This window comes from Thamnophis elegans, chromosome 4 (genome assembly GCF_009769535.1).
Source record: "Thamnophis elegans isolate rThaEle1 chromosome 4, rThaEle1.pri, whole genome shotgun sequence".
NCBI lineage: Eukaryota > Metazoa > Chordata > Lepidosauria > Squamata > Colubridae > Thamnophis > Thamnophis elegans.
Genome location: NC_045544.1, coordinates 64725692 through 64742026, shown reverse-complemented (window position 1 = coordinate 64742026; position 16335 = coordinate 64725692).

Genomic DNA, 16335 nt, shown 5'->3' with positions numbered 1-16335 from the left:
TATGCCCTTTGTGGCCCTTGAAGGCTAACAACATGGTAAAGATAATGACAAAGACATGTGGCTTTAAGAAGAAAATAACCCCCAGTTCCTGTTGCAATGATTCAACAATGAAATTCAGAATATAGCTCACTTTCTACATTAATGATTCAACACTGAAACAATTTTCCATGGCTCTGTATTCCTTAATATCCACTCTAATTTTAACCATCAAAATAAAACCAAACTACAACTATATTCATGAATACATAAAAGTGAAGTAAATCACTCCCTATTGGGTTTAGCCATTCTGATTATGCTGGCAGACTGAAATGACAAAAGCTGTTTTTAGAAAACTGCTGGGTCTATCATTAGCTTTTCCATTCCCCTCCTTGGTTTCATTCATTTATTTTTAAACTGCTGGGTCTTAAGAACGGGAGCCCCCATTGCCATATGGGTTCTGTTTTATTTTTGCAACCTTGATAATTTTTTTAAAAGATGCACAGCATGGTTTCATCAAAGAAGAGTAAACATTTGACACTTATATAACCCACTTAAATATTGATTCACCAGCTGCTTATTCTAGTGTGCCTGGAATTTTATAACTGCATGATAAGTGGAATGCTTGTCCAGTAATGTTATAACTACAATTCAGGTTGATTATAATGTAAGGAAATGTTTAACAGAGCTATTACAATTCCTATTAAATGTTAAAGCCTAACACTGGGAGTTCTGATCCATGAAATTGGGTAGCTTTAAGAAGATAGATTCTCTTCTTCAGTTTGCTGACACACTTTTTATTCATGAGGGCAATGTTTTCAGTACTAAACGTTAGGCGGTGTGTTCAGGATTTTTATATTTTTAGACAGGTGCCTCTGCTAATCTTCCCTCTCTCTTCTTTCCTTCCACTTTTCCTAGCATTAGTGCCCATTCCAGAGACTGAGGTTTCCAACTAATGTGTCTAAAGGATGATAATTTGAACCTAGGTTAATTTGGAGCACCTTTATCCCTAATTTGTATGTAGAAACAACAATGAATATCTATTTTACTTATGTTTCATATCTATCTATCTATCTATCTATCTATCTATCTATCTATCTATCTATCTATCTATCTATCTATCTATCTATCTATCTATCACAATAGCACTTATCACTTAGACTTATATACCACTTCACAGTGCTTTACAGCCCTTTCTAAGAGGTTTTACAGAGTCAGCCTATTGCCCCCAACAATCTGGGTCCTCATTTTACCGACATTGGAAGGATAGAAGGCTGAGTCAACCTTGAGCCTGGTGATATTTGAACTGCCAAATTGCAGGCAGCCGGCAGGTAGCAGAAGTAGCCTGCAGTACTGCATTCTAACCACTGCGCCAACATGGCTCTTTTCTGTCTGTCTGTCTGTCCATCCATCCATCTATCTATATACAGGAAGTCCTCAATTTACAACTGTTTGTTTAATGACTATTCATTAAACATGCATTAAAAAAGTGACATGGTCATTTTCCACACTTTTGACCATAGCAGCATCCCCATGATCACATTATCAAAATTTGGCAACTGACTCATATTTATAATGGCTATAATGTCCTGGGATCATGTGATCACCTTTTGTGATCTTTTGGCAAGCAAAGTCAATGGGGAAGCCAGGTTCACTTTATAACCATGCTACTAACTTAGCAACTGCAGTGATTCACGTAACAATAGTGGCAAGAAGGGTTGTAAAATGGAGCAAAACTCACTTTACAATGGTCTCGCTGAGCACAGAGATTTTGGGGTCAGTTGTGGTTGTAAATTGAGGACTACCTGTATGTAAATTCTGCCAGTGTGGCTTATCAATCAGTGGGAAGATGCAGTTCTTGCCGTCAAGACTGCCAGTGAGGCAAGATCTGAATTACAACCTTTATCAGAATAAAGCAGAAGCTGGTTAAGTTATTCAACAGAAATAATAAGCCACATGCAGTCCCAGCATAGAAAAAAGAGAAATAGGTCATGCTTGAGGCAACCTAAAGTTTAGAATGAATTAATGTGATAGGGAAACATGTCATTGCTTTTCCAAAAATATTGTAGAAGTTATAATCTAAGTTATCAACTTCTGGCCTATTTCCAGTATTTGAGGGTTTTGTTATGATTTATTGAATACCACAAAGTCAGACAAATCTGTTATCTCTCTGATGACTGTTTATCTCAGCCCAAGTGTCCATGCATCAACTTCTTTTTTTTAAGTTATGAAGTTTTATCTTGAATTCACAGTAGCTGACCTGGATGACCTTGAAAGAATATGCTATGGTTACTTTCCAAACTATTCACAAATATATGTATATAAAGGCAGGAGGAAAATGTTCACAACATGGTCGTTAAAAACACAAGTACTGTACATTCTACTTAATAATTATCATGCAACAATATCCCCCTGATTATTATTTTTTAGAAAAAGTTAAACTGCTACACTTCCATATAAGAGTATACTTCCATATAATAGTATTAACAAAATAATCAACTTCAAAAATAAAAATAAACAAAAACATGGGAAAGGTGAAAGGAAATGGCTGGGAAAATTATATTATAAGTAGAACAACTCCTTCAGAATTGAACAAGTATTGCCCAAGTGCCAAATCCGTCACTTTACTCAAATCCCATTTATTCTGGAGGGTAACTTGGTGGACAAGGATTGAGGCGAGGCAGTACTACTAACAACAATCCCTTTATTGGGATAACAACCAGTAACTAAAGCAATCAAAACGGCAAAAGGGCAACAGAAGAAACGAACCCCATTTGACAGCGCTTTATATAGGAGTGGCTGTCAAACGGCAACCAATCAGTGAGCCGCGTTCTCCCGCATAAGCTGTAAACTGTTTTACAAGCCAATCAGGAGTGCCCTGTGCGTGGGCACATCAGTGAGGCAGCAGACACAACACTATTGATTGCAGAACTCTTGATATATTACAGCTTAATAGAGTAGAATGCTGTTCAATTGACTGATGAACTGGGGTTTTCCTACATTTATTTAAACAAACTAAAAATTTCAGGTTCAGCTTAGTTTAGAAGTTTCAGATGTGTTAATTGTCCTGTTCAGCAGCAAGAAACTGATAAATAATAGAAGTGTTGTATTGTTAGGGAATATGAAAATGCAATAGGATGACTCCCATTTAATGACTGCTGTCACCATCTACCAGTACATCACCAGAATTTTAAAGGTAAAGGGAAAAAACCTAGTACAGTTTCAAGGAAAGGTCAAAACTATAAGAGAATGCTCTCATTGTCAGTTTTGCAACATCCGATTCATTTAAAATCCACTTTTATAAATTCCTCAAGAATGCAAGTAAGAACAAGTGCTACATTTCCCTAAACAGAAGCATCAAAGAATGAATTGCTCTTTCCAGTATAAATTTTATTATACATGGAAAACATTGAACTAAAATGATGGTTTTCTTAATTTTCGCCATTAAGAATATCAAGACTGTCAATTCCACCACGCACTATATTCAGCTTGAAATTAGCTTTTTAACATTCCTCCAGTTATAATAATGCTCAGATTATTGTCCTTTCTTAAACCAATTTCCTCACAGAAGTCTTAAACTGTGTACATTTGCATGGAGCTGCGTTTGTGTATGTTAAATGTACACGTACTGAAAGCAGTCCTCAGAATGCGCTACAATATTCAAGTTGAACATAGAAGTGACTTCTTTTGGCTTATTTATTTATACATACCATCACATATGGAGCTGCAGTAAAAGTTTTGGCTTACTTCGTGGGTTTCTATGAGTAGCATTCACTTCTACCTTAAATCAAAAAAGAAATGTAAAGAAAATTTATTCAAATTGCAAATCCAAGGCCTCTCTGATTTTTTAATAATTGTGGGAGACCTACCAATATGAAACATGCCCAGTGGTGGAATTCAATTTTTCTTTACTATCGGTTCTGCGGGCATGGCTTGGTGGGCGTGGCAGGAGAAGGATACTGCAAAATCTCCATTCCCACCCCACTCCTGGGGAAGGTTACTGCAAAATCCTCATTCCCTCTCCACTCCTGTGGGAAGGATATTGCAAAATCTCCATTCCCACCCACTCTGGGGCCAGCCAGAAGTTGTATTTGCCGGTTCTCCAAACTACTCAAAATTTCTGCTACCAGTTCTCCAGAACCTATCGGAACCAGCTGAATTTCACCCCTGCATATACCGGTGTACGTGTGTGTGTGCGTGTGCATGTGCGTCCGTGCGTGCGTGCGTGTGTATAAGATACAATAGCAAATATTCTTGCTTGTCAGAGTCACACAAATATCCAGTTTTGCAAACTTTTGTCAAACATTTCATACAACCCTGCATCAGCTTTTCATATATCCCAGTAAAGAAGAAATCTGTGTGTGTATGTGTTTTTTCTCACTGTGGAGCTCAGGGTCTTTCTTGTCTTTTTATTTGTTTGTTTATTTAAAGATTGAGCTTTTCTTTTCTGAGGCATCCTGTTATGCAAGGATACAAATCCTTTGGCTGTAATCCAAACCATATTGGGACGTTTATAAGCTTCTCTTTTACAGCTCAGACTTTACCAAAAGACACCAGGCCTCTGTTTCCTAACAAAGCCGCTTTCTATTAATAAACTTATTCGTGCGGGGAGGAGACTATAGAACAGCCAGCGGTGAAAGGCTGATAATTAATCATTGTCCGTGGCAACGACTAGCAAAGACAAAGAGATTTTTCTCAACCTTAGAATATTTTTGCTATCCAATGCCTTGCAGCTCAGCAAAATTTTAATTCATTTAGCTGGTCTTAAAAAGGAACTTTGAAATCAAAATGGATCACGCTATACTGTGAACATTGCAAAGGTACTGTGAGGAACAGTTCTTCGTCTGCTGCTGCTTTATGTGCACAATGCCTTCCACTGAGATCTAAGAAACAAGACATATGGTTGCCTTCTTCACATAGACTTAGTTATGGCTTATTCAGTTAACCAGGTTTTCATGGAACCTTGAACACCAATAACTCGAGATGGATGGCATAGCAAGCTGGATAAAATGTGATTGGCTAATTTGTGGTCCAATCAATGTGTCCATGACCACCAATTAAACAGAGGCCTGAGGCAAAGACTGTCAGAGAGGCACAATCTGTCAAGCTTTGGATGCATTTGCTCAATATGCTTAATTTGATGAATCAGATTAATTTTCTGGAGTTTCACAAGATGCTAGATTATAAACTAACCTATGCAGAAGTGATTACACTGCCTGCTAAAGTGCAAAAAAGCAGCAAGCCAATTATCTAATCAAGAATTAAAACTAACCAAGCTTAACAAGTTCTGCAAATGCGTCTGCTAGTTCATTTACTGTTAAATATCATCTTGGGTGAGCACAATAACAGCAGCTAAAGGATTTCTCAAGTGAAATGTAACCTAGACTTTAGAATTTATAAAGAGTGACGCTATGGCTGATTCTTTCTGATTACCTGATTTCTCATTTAGGAAGTTTCTAATCAGCAATTCCTGCTTGCTAGATGGACAGGGTCTTTATGAGCAAGAGAGCAATTGACGTGTTGAATAAGGAGATAAGCCATGAAATCTAAGATCCTTGCTCAAAATCCAATAGTAACTTAAAAATACGCATGCATTCATGTATTTCAAATGCAGCTCAAATCTTTCCAACTCTAGAAGTGTGTAGCATAGATAAATAACACTTTATTATTGCTACTTTTTTTAAAAAAAAACTGCACCTCTTTTTTAATTTCAAAAGAATTGTAAAATGATACAGTTCTGTTGCACAATAGAACTTCAATGTGAAAGCATATTGCTTAGAGTTGCACAAGTTGCAAACTTTAGAGTTTAATTCAGATTTATTTTAAGCAGGTTTCTTTATAAGGTTGGCCTGTGAAGCAGACGTCTGTGGTACTCAATAGATGTGCCAAGAAGAATATAATGAAAATTATACTACAAAAAATTATTAAGGGAACCAGTTTGAAATACTAGTTAAAATGATGATGGATTGTATCCATAATGGTGATATTGAGGGGCTTGGCATGAATTGTGATGGTCATAATTTGGTCATCGACAGTTGAGAAGCCTTTCAGTGCTCTAGCAAATTTCTTACTTACAATAAATGCCACTCCATTTGTGAGGACCCTAACCACAGAGTTGGTATTCATCAGGTTCTGACCAGTTCTGGAGAACTCGTAGCGGAAATTTTGAGTAGTTCAGAGAACCGGTAAATACCACCTAGCTGATCGGGAGGGAATCGGGATTTTGCAGTATCCTTCCCCTGGAGTGCGGAGGGAATGGAGATTTTACAGTATCCTTCCCCTGCCATGGCCACCAAGCCACGTCCACCAAGCCACACTACGCCCACCAAGCCACGCCCACAGAACCAGTAGCAAAAAAATTTGAATCCCCCCCACTGCCTAACCAGGAATAGTAATTACTGCGGTCCTTCTAAACCTGGATGATGATTGATGGGTATGGGTCCTTCTTAACCTGTGGTGTGAGGATTCTGGTCGTGAAGATATGAAAACGTAGCACCTCACCATGACCAGATGAATTATGGTAGGATCATACTGAATGTTAGGAGGCACGCTTGAACATCCTAAAGAACAGAGATGGGCAATCTTTGGAGGGATGTGTAGAGAAGCACTGAGTGAGGCAATATCTCATATATATCAAGATTTTCCAAAGTTCAAGCAAAGGCCTTTTAAAAAAACCCCAATTTAAGCCTTTTTCAGGGAGTATGCTTACAGTTTTTATGTTTCCTGCCTTGCCATAGCAGCAAACTATGCTACTAATATTTTTTTTTCAGTTCTGTCTTTGGAATTTGGCAGTAAAGCCAGAAGGGTCTCTAAGGGTCATAAAAAATGGCAAGTTCAAGTCCTGAGGGTCCAGGCTGCCCCTCCCCCCATACTTGAAAAGCTAAATAATGAGTCTCCTATTGTACTTGGGAATGTATGAGGAAGAGAACAGAAATATATTTTTTTCCTCTTTCCACTGCTTATGTGCCAAAGGCACAGTGACACTATGATCTGAATGTCAGTTTTGTCCTGCAGTTGTGGGACATATTTATTTAAGGTACATTGGGTGAAGTGGTCTGCCTTGGATTCCTGTATCTCAGGAGCCATCAGGAACTTTAGAGCACACAGTGTTTCCCCTGGAATATTTTCAAGTTTTCTTTTCTCTTTCGAAGCAGAAATGGGAAGCTTCATGTAAATGCTATTAGTCACAACTGCATTACATCAAAGTATGTTTGTCTTGGTGAGGAGCCTGTTTGGGTTAAAACCAAGAAAAATTTAAAAACTGGCAATCTGTGCTAATAAACATCTACCCTTCCCCTTCAGCTCATCACATTATGGATAAGGAGTAGAAAGCAAACTTATTGTTCGTTTTTCATCCTATCCTGTCCTTAGTCAGCAGTCTGCAAAGAAAAGAAAAAGAGGAATAAAAGGGGCTTCTCCACACTGTCCCTTACTTCCTTTTCTATGTTATAGAAAATGCAATAGCGGCAGCAAAACTACTCATTAATAAATTTCTACATCGCCTTTCAGTTAGCACTTTTAGGATTGTTCGTGTGCAAAGGAGATAAAGCAATATTAAAAGATAAATCAGTTAAAAGGGTGAATTAAAAAACAAACAAACCAATATTTCATCATATAAAAAGATCTAGGAATACATAACTAGTCATAAATGGTGATGACATGCATCATGTGATGCTTGAACAATGGGAAAATATGTGGATGAAAGGTTTAAAATTTGCACTATATTATAATTTAAAAGAAAAAATTTATAAGATGATGTGTCGCTGGTATTTAATTTATACCAGATAGCCGGATACGTTATCTAGAATGTATAAAGGTTGTATTTCAAATGAATGTTGGAAATGCAAAAGCAAAGAAGGAACTTTTTATCATTTATGGTGGACATGTTGTTAGGTAAGTTCCCCATTGGGAGAGCGAGTACATTCAGAGAAGCGTTGTGAGAGTTGTGTTGGAGAACACACAAACCAGCACACAGAGACACTGCAGTTTAAATAGGCTTTTACTTTCGTGGAAATAGAGGTATCAGAGTCCATCAAACAGTCCAAGTCATACACGGATAAGACAGTCAGTCATCAATGTCTTTCAGTGAAGGGATAATCCAAATAACATAGTCCATAATCATACAATCAGTTCAGTTCTCAAAGTTTGCTAGCAGTTGCAAAACTTACAATAACTCTACTTTCTAACAGCCAGCTTCCAAAACACTCAGATCAGATCAGCCCAGCATCTAACAAACAGAGAGCTAACAGTCATTCCGGCTCCCTCTTATGGCCGATTGAGGAAAACAGCAACCAATCACATTTTACAGTATGATTTAAAGAAACAGGTACAGCATTGCTATATCATTTATATATTACCAACCCAACCGTTAGATTATATTCCTAATACATGTGATAAAGCAAAGAAACTTTGGAGTAAGATTCATATTGTAATACAAAAAATTATTAAAACAAAAATAAAAATGAAACCAGAGACGTTTCTTTTGGGTTTAATGGAAAAAGACTTGGAAAAAATGTTTTTGGAGCTTTGATCTTATATATGTTGACAGCAACAAGACTATTGTTTGCACAAAAATGAAAGGACATTTTAATTCCCCCTATGGATGAATGGCTACAGAAGCTGATGGAGTTGGCAGAAATGGCTAAATTGACCATTTTGGTTAGAGGAAAGAATATAAGTACCTTTGATCCACATGGAAGCTGCTTCTGAACTTTGTGCTTGAGGTGGGGGGAAAACGAAACTTTGATTTTTGGTTTTACACGTTGATATGTTTTTATAGAAATGGCTAGTTTGTATTACTATGAGAAAACAAAAAGTTGTGGTTTGATGTTAACGTTTTATTTTACTGCAACAGAGACGGAAGTCAACATTTCTTATTTTCTTTTCCCCTTCTCACCTTTCTCTCTCCTGCCTCCCCACCCCCACCTTACTGTGTCTTCCTATTTACTTTTGTACATTGTATTTTATCTTATAAGCTAATTAAAAAAACATTTAAACTGAAAAATGATGATGACATGACTGCAAGATGCTGCAACCATCATATGTACATGCTGGTTGCCAAGTACCCAAATTCTGATCCTATTATCATGAGGATGCCGTGATGGTCATAAGTGTGAAGACTGGTAATAAGTCACTTCTTTCAGTGCTGTTGTAATTTGGAATGGTCCCTAAATGAATGGTTGTAAGTCAAGAACTACCTATTTAGTCCCACAGTTTTGGAAGATATTATTTTAGCAATCTCTCATAGAATCATAGGATTGGAAGAGAGGTTGCAAGTCTTCTAGTCTACCCCAGCCCTGGTCAGAAATGCTTGTACCAGACAAATAGCTGCCCAAGCTTTGCTTTAAAAACCTCCATTATTCTACCAGGAAGGAAATTCTTCCTTGGTTCAGATTTGGAACTTCTGCTATAAACATTCCATCTAATCCCCCCTGCCCTGAAATGATGGACACTTTGGAGAATAAACCCACCCCTTCTTTGCCATGACAGCCCTACAAATATTGAAATATCCCCTCTGAGTCTTCTCTTCTTTGAGCAAAACATATCCATTTCTTTTATCCATTCTTCATAAGATTTAGCCTCCAAGCCCCATTTTTGTTCTCTTCTCTGTGCTCTTTCTAGGATTGTATTATGCTTCATGCATTATAGCAATCGGAACTAACACAGTGCTCCAGATTTCATCTCACCAGTGCAGCAAAGAACAGAACTATGATTTCCTGTGATACTATATTTCTGTTGATCTATCCCAAGATTGCATTGGCTCATTTGGCAGCTGCTGCACATTACTGACTCATTTAGTCTGCAGTTTACAAAGACACCCAAGTCCTGCTCACAAGTCTTACTACCAAGCCAAATATCACATTTGTGTGTCTGGTTTTTCCTATCTAAATTGCATATTGTTGGAAAAGGTTCAATTGTCATATCAATCAAAGGTGGCTTTCAACTTTGTTTTTTTTTTAGATGTGAGCAGTCTCCTCCCTCAAATTTTGTGTCATTTGGAAATCTGATGAGTGTCCAAATGTTTCTACATTAATGCTGTGCAAAAATATATCTTTCAGTTTGTAAGAAACTTTCTTCCTCTGCAAGATAAGGTCTTTAGTGTTTTACCTTATTATCAGATTGTAGCAGGGGTGGGTTCCTGCCAGTTCTAACCTCTTCTATAGAAGAAGTTTCACAAATCTACAGTGCCGTTTAGAACCGGTTCCAGCTCCTTCCCCCTGCCCGTCCGCACATCATCAAGATGAAGAGCGAGAGGAGGGATTCTGGGAGTTGAAGTTCACAAGTCTTAAAGCTGTCAAGTTTGAACCCTTTTTTTCTAAAGGGTTAGGGGAGCAAGAGTCTTGTAACTTGACACCTTTAAGACTTGCATGCTTCGAATGCCAGAGTTTCTGAGCCAACATTTTGGTTGCTAAGCAAGAGTGTTGTTAATTGAGTTTCACCACACTTTACAAGTTGGCCACACCCACCCAGTCACGTCTGCCAAGCCACTACCACTCGATCACATGGCTGACAAGCTACTCCCACAAAGCAGGCCACACCTACAGAAGAGGTGGCGCAGTGGTTAAATGCAGCCCTGCAGGCTACTTCAGCTGACTGCAGTTCTGCAGTTCGGCTGTTCAAATCTCACTGGCTCAGGGTTGACTCAGCCTTCCATCCTTCCAAGGTGGGTAAAATGAGGACCCGGATTGTTGTTGGGGGCAATATGCTGACTCTGTAAACCGCTTAGAGAGGGCTGAAAGCCCTATGAAGCGGTATATAAGTCTAACTGCTATTGCTATTGCTATTGCTACAGAAGAGGTTCTAACATTTTTTGAAACCCACCACTGGATTGTAGGCATATGTGTCTTGAATGTCCCTAGATAATATGCTTATTAGTTTGTGGGAAACGCAGAGGTACTAGTGACTATGATGTTCCTTTCAGAGGTGGTATTCAATCAATTCTGACAGATTCTGGAGAACCGGTAGTGGAAATTTTGAGTAGTTCAGAGAACCAGCAAATAGGCTGGTCCCACCCTTGCTGCCTCCCAGCCTCCCATCTGATCTTCTTTTGTTGCCCTGAAGAGGAGAACGGAACTGGAAAGCAAGTTAATTGCATGGGGAGGGAATGGGAATTTTGCAGTATCCTTCCCCTACCATGCCCACAAAGCCATACCCACAGAACCAGTAGTAATGTTTGAATCCCACCACTGATTCCTTTGTGTTGTACATCTTTCCATCACTCTGAAATCTCCCTGGCTTTTGGTTAGTCTGAAAGAACTCAATGGAAAATGTCCCCTTAGGTGCCTTCCCTTGCTGCCACTTAGAAATGGACAACCTGTGAATAGGTATGAAATTTTTGGTATTCCTGAAAAACATGTATTCAAGACAATTCATTCTCCTAAGGATGGAAGAACCCAACATTTCTGGAGACAGAACCAAAAAAGATAGCTGTTTCTGGACCTTCAAAACCATATACTACCATATGGGGAAAGCTGTGTTAAGAAAAGTAAAACACTTCTCCCACTAACATCAACCTGTAGGCAGATATCCAGGAATTAGTGTTGTATATGTTCATATGTGTTTTGCTACGTAAACATCCCATGATTGATGACTTGAAGCTGGTGGCATGGAAACACCTCTTTTTCAAGTTAGAATGAATTCATTCTTAGATTTCAGGTTTTCCTCTTGATAATATGAATGGTTGTCAAAATAATTAATGGGGACACATTTATCATCAGCTCTCAAAACAAGGATAAAGCAACACAAGAACATTTCAACCAGGGCACCTCCATAGAAGACTTCAAAATAATATTTTAGAAAAGTGGCTCTTAAACAGCACCATTGAGCAAGAAACCAACAAATGGTTCTGGAAAATCTCAGATGGTCTCAACAAACACAGTGGGTTTCTAATACATCACAATTGTTAAATTATAAGGTACTTGTAACCTCTCTCATAGGTAATCTGCATTTGCTTAAGCAATCTAGCCATTCAATGAAGTGAACTGAGCTCATAAATGTTCATACCTTTTAATAAATTTGTTAGGTGGAAAAATGCCACCAGAACTATTTTTATTCTGGGGGCCATGTAAGTAAGATTTTCTAGATTCCATAATTACTTTTTATGCAAAAAGTCAAGAAGTTTTTTTCTCTTTTTTTAATTTTACTTTTTGGTAGGACACCATTTTTCTTTCATCAGCAGCAATCTCCCTCCCCGTCACTATTTTTCCCTTGTCCTTTGCACAATCATGTTTCACTGCACAATTTGTCATGGTGTGACTGGAAGGCAAACTACAGAGGCACAGAAGCTGCCATCGTGTGACCTTGCAGTGTGAGAACCAGACTGGCAGGGAGGGAAGAGGAGGAGCGCTCCAAATGGAGTCTCTCCTGGAGTCAGTTCGAATCAATGTAATTATTAAAACTAAAGGAAAAAGGAGGAAGCAGGTTTCAAGCAAACCTTATGTGGCTAATGGAACCAGAAGTGATAAAATATAACTCTGCAGCCTGCTGAGTAGTAAATCTTGGAGAGATTAGGAAGTTATTGAGTGAAAGGACAATTAAACTGATTTGTAATTAACTCTGCAGAGAATGCAACAGCAAAGTTAATGGAAATTTCAGATACCACTTGCTGGGTTTGTCCCTCCAAACTGTTTCTGCTCCTAACCCCTTCCTCTTTCTGGGCCTCATAATAACTTTGAAGAGTAGCAAGGTAGTATTTGGGGTAAGTGGTTAGCTCTGAGTAGTTATATAATTAACGCTTTTGCTGCTGGAGATTTTTGTAATCAATAGAGATTGAAAATGATTACTTTGACAAATGATATTGGAAAGTCAGAAGAATACTTGGGAAATTGCTAAGTCAAAAGGCAATGCTGCCAAGAAAACTGACTCAAGGATGTTTGACAGATGTAATGATGTTTCAGATACCAAGCAAGTAATAGAATGTGAGAAGATCACTTGCTTAATTTCTCTGAATGAATAAGCAACATGTCACCTTTTTCTAGAGGATGGGCCCACTTGATCTTTGAATGACATGCTAAGGTTGCATTTCAACAATAGAACAAAACAAGCAAGTAACCATATTTGCTCTATTATAGTGCATATTAAGTCATTGACAGTTAATATTATTAACAGTAATACATTTATTTGCAGAATAAACAGGTTTTGTTTTAAGCATTTAGTAAAACTCATGTAAAATTATAACAATTCATATCAACTAAATTCAGCCCATTTAAAACTAACAGCACTATCCTTCAACATCTGCATTCTGTATCTTCCTTGAAATCATTGCAAACCATGAAACTAGTATTATTACATGTCCATCTACATCAGTCAGCAGGAATAGATTTTTACGGTTAATATGATAATTGTCTTCTTATATAATCCACTTTTTTCCCCTCTCACATTAAACTTTAAATTTGGCAGCCACTTCTAGAGAGGCTCTGGAAGCCCCAGGCCTCAAATTGTGTACACTTTATGTAAATCATTGTAAACATTGCAATCCTAATAACATTGCAAGCAGTGACGGTTTATTCTACTTAATCTGATGTGGCTTACTCATTGCACAATTCACATTCATAATGAATTGAACAAACAATGTTGTTACAATACTGTATTTCCATCTGCACAACCGACCATGTAGATGCCTGATTCTCACACTGTGCTAAATCCTATTGTGTTCTGGTTAGTTTTGGCCTGGCACTTTGAATCAATCCTATATGATTTATGGCTTGGTATGTTTGCAGACTCAATCAGTGGTGGATTCAATTTTTTTTTTACTACCGGTTCTGTGGCCCTGGTTTGGTGGGCGTGGTGTGGCTTGGTAGGTATGGCTTGGTGAGCATGGCAGGGAAGAATATTGTAAATCTCCATTTCCTTCACACTCCAGGGGAAGGATACTGTAAAATCTCCATTCCTCCCAACTCCAGGGAAAGGTTACTGCAAAATCCCCATTTCCTCCTGATTAGCTGGGACTCAGGAGGCAGAGAATCGATGGGGGTGGGACCAGTCAGAGGTGGTATTTACTGGTTCTCCAGACTACTCAAAATTTCCACTACCGGTTCTCCAGAACTGGTCAAAACCTGCTGAATACCACCTCTGGACTCAACCTCTTATGTCTTACTCAATGAAGTAAATACCAACAGAGTTAGCGATTGAACTAGGGTCTTTCTGTTTCATTAAAATGATTTCTAACAAAGTACTTACGACCAGTCCTGGGTCTTCCATTGGAACCAGATATGTATTTAGATGCTTGATTGTTGAGGCAATTTTTAACTTTCCCTTTATTTTGATTATAATTTGGCTTTTAGGAAATTTATTACTGTGGGTTGTTCTAAAATTGTATTTGTTGTTTTTATATTTTTACAAATTGTGTACAGCACATGATCTTCAGTGAGATAGTGGTTATGTAAATTTGATAAATAAATAAAATGCATTAAAAAATAAAATGATGATATGCCCGCATCTGAAGGTAGCACTTACAGCAATAGAAGTGAGGCTTATATACCGCTTCATTGTTCTTTACCACGATTTACAGAGACAAGATTATAGAAGATTATGGATAGTGATCCATAAATATTTATCCGTAATACATTTGTTGATTTTAACATTTATCAAGGCTTGCTGTTCTTTTTGCTTCCTGTGATTAACATCATAACCCTTAAAATAATAGCTATTGTTAATCTTTCCATATCTATCATTCTCCATCCTTTGCTATTGAATCTACATTTCCTGGACCCCATTACACATTTTGCAATTTTTGCATGGGATTAAAGCAAGAACATATTCCATAGAATGGATGCTATGATGCAAGTATTTTTTTCTAAAAATCCTAGGATTTTGTTGTGACCATCAGAATAATTAGAAATAAATTGGTATGGGATTCAGTGGATTTATTACTTGTCAGAAACCATCACAGCCATCAGCATTGTGACTGAAGAATCTATTGATTCCCCAAATACTTTTGATATATAAATTCATTTGAGAATTTCAGTGCATTCCCAGCCAGTCTTCATGGCATACTGTAACAGTCTTTGCTTTTAAAATTAATTTATATTTGATTCATATATTCTATTCAGGTTTAGGTATAAAAGTCCAAAAAACATCCCAGTCTCTGGGACTTAGAGCCTGTGTGGTTGTAAATCTTTGTTTATTGCAGATTGGTTTTTAATCTCAGCTTTTTTTGTAGAGGTTTATGGACTATTTTTATTTATTTATTTTGGATTTTGTTTTATGTCAGGCAGTGGTGGGTTTCAAAAATTTCTGGAACCTCTTCTGTAGGTGTGGCCTGCTCTCTGGGTCCTTTGATGGAATCTCTTCTAACTGGTTCGGTCGATTTGATGAACCGGTTCTACCGAACTGGTGCGAACTGGTAGGAACCCATCTCTGATGTTGGGCTAGCCATCTCGAGTCACTGGAGCAAAATGAGTGGCTCCTCAAATCAAATCAATAAAAAGCTCTAAAATATTGTCAGTAAAAACCAAGCAAGATCCAGATATTTTTGTACCCTAAATAATTGCTGTTTCCATGATCCTCTTAATAACATCAATGGCTGATGTGGGTTAGAACAACCAACAACGCAATCTGATTATAGTACCACTAGGAGGAAAATAACCCAAAATTCATATTTCTTATTAAACTTGGTAAAGCCCTGCATTGCTGTGGTAAAGCAGCTTCCCCCCCCTCTATTCTCAGAACTATATGGTTAAAAGTTGTTATTTTTTTTAAATCTTAATGGGAATGTTGACTCACCCAGAAAGAAAGAGGTAGTTTCATTGTACAAGATCCAAATAATGAGTAGCTTATGAGAGAAATGATTTGCTTTAAAGTTTGGGTTACACACATCCTTATAATCTGTTTCCTTCCGTTTGTATTTTTATGGATGTGGATAGGTTTTGCAGCAACCAACACAGGATTTTGAACCATTGTGGGCATTTGTAGTGGAAAAGAAATAGTGAGCAGAAATTTTTCCTTTTTTTTATCCCCAATTCTGACCCCCATTTGCTTCTCCCTTTGATTTAGTCAGAGTGAGTGATCAGGCCTTTTCATTATTACTAATATTCTATTTTCTTTATAGATATTTTGAAAGATCTTAATATCCTACTCCATAGTACATAATTAGTCATCATTTTCCACTTCTTCCCTCATGGGCTTTCCAGGAAATAAATACATTTTATAGGAGAAATAACCAGAGTTGTTGCACAATGTCTTGAGTGATGGTGCTAAGAATTTTCTCCTGGAAGCTCAGAGCCAAAACTGCTAAGCAACGTTTGGGAAAGGAAAAATTCCCAAGACAAAGATTTAAGTAGGGAAAATATTAAGTGTTCTCTCTGTTCCACTCTCTTACACATACTCAAACTCATAGTCTATTCCCCAGTAAATGTCACC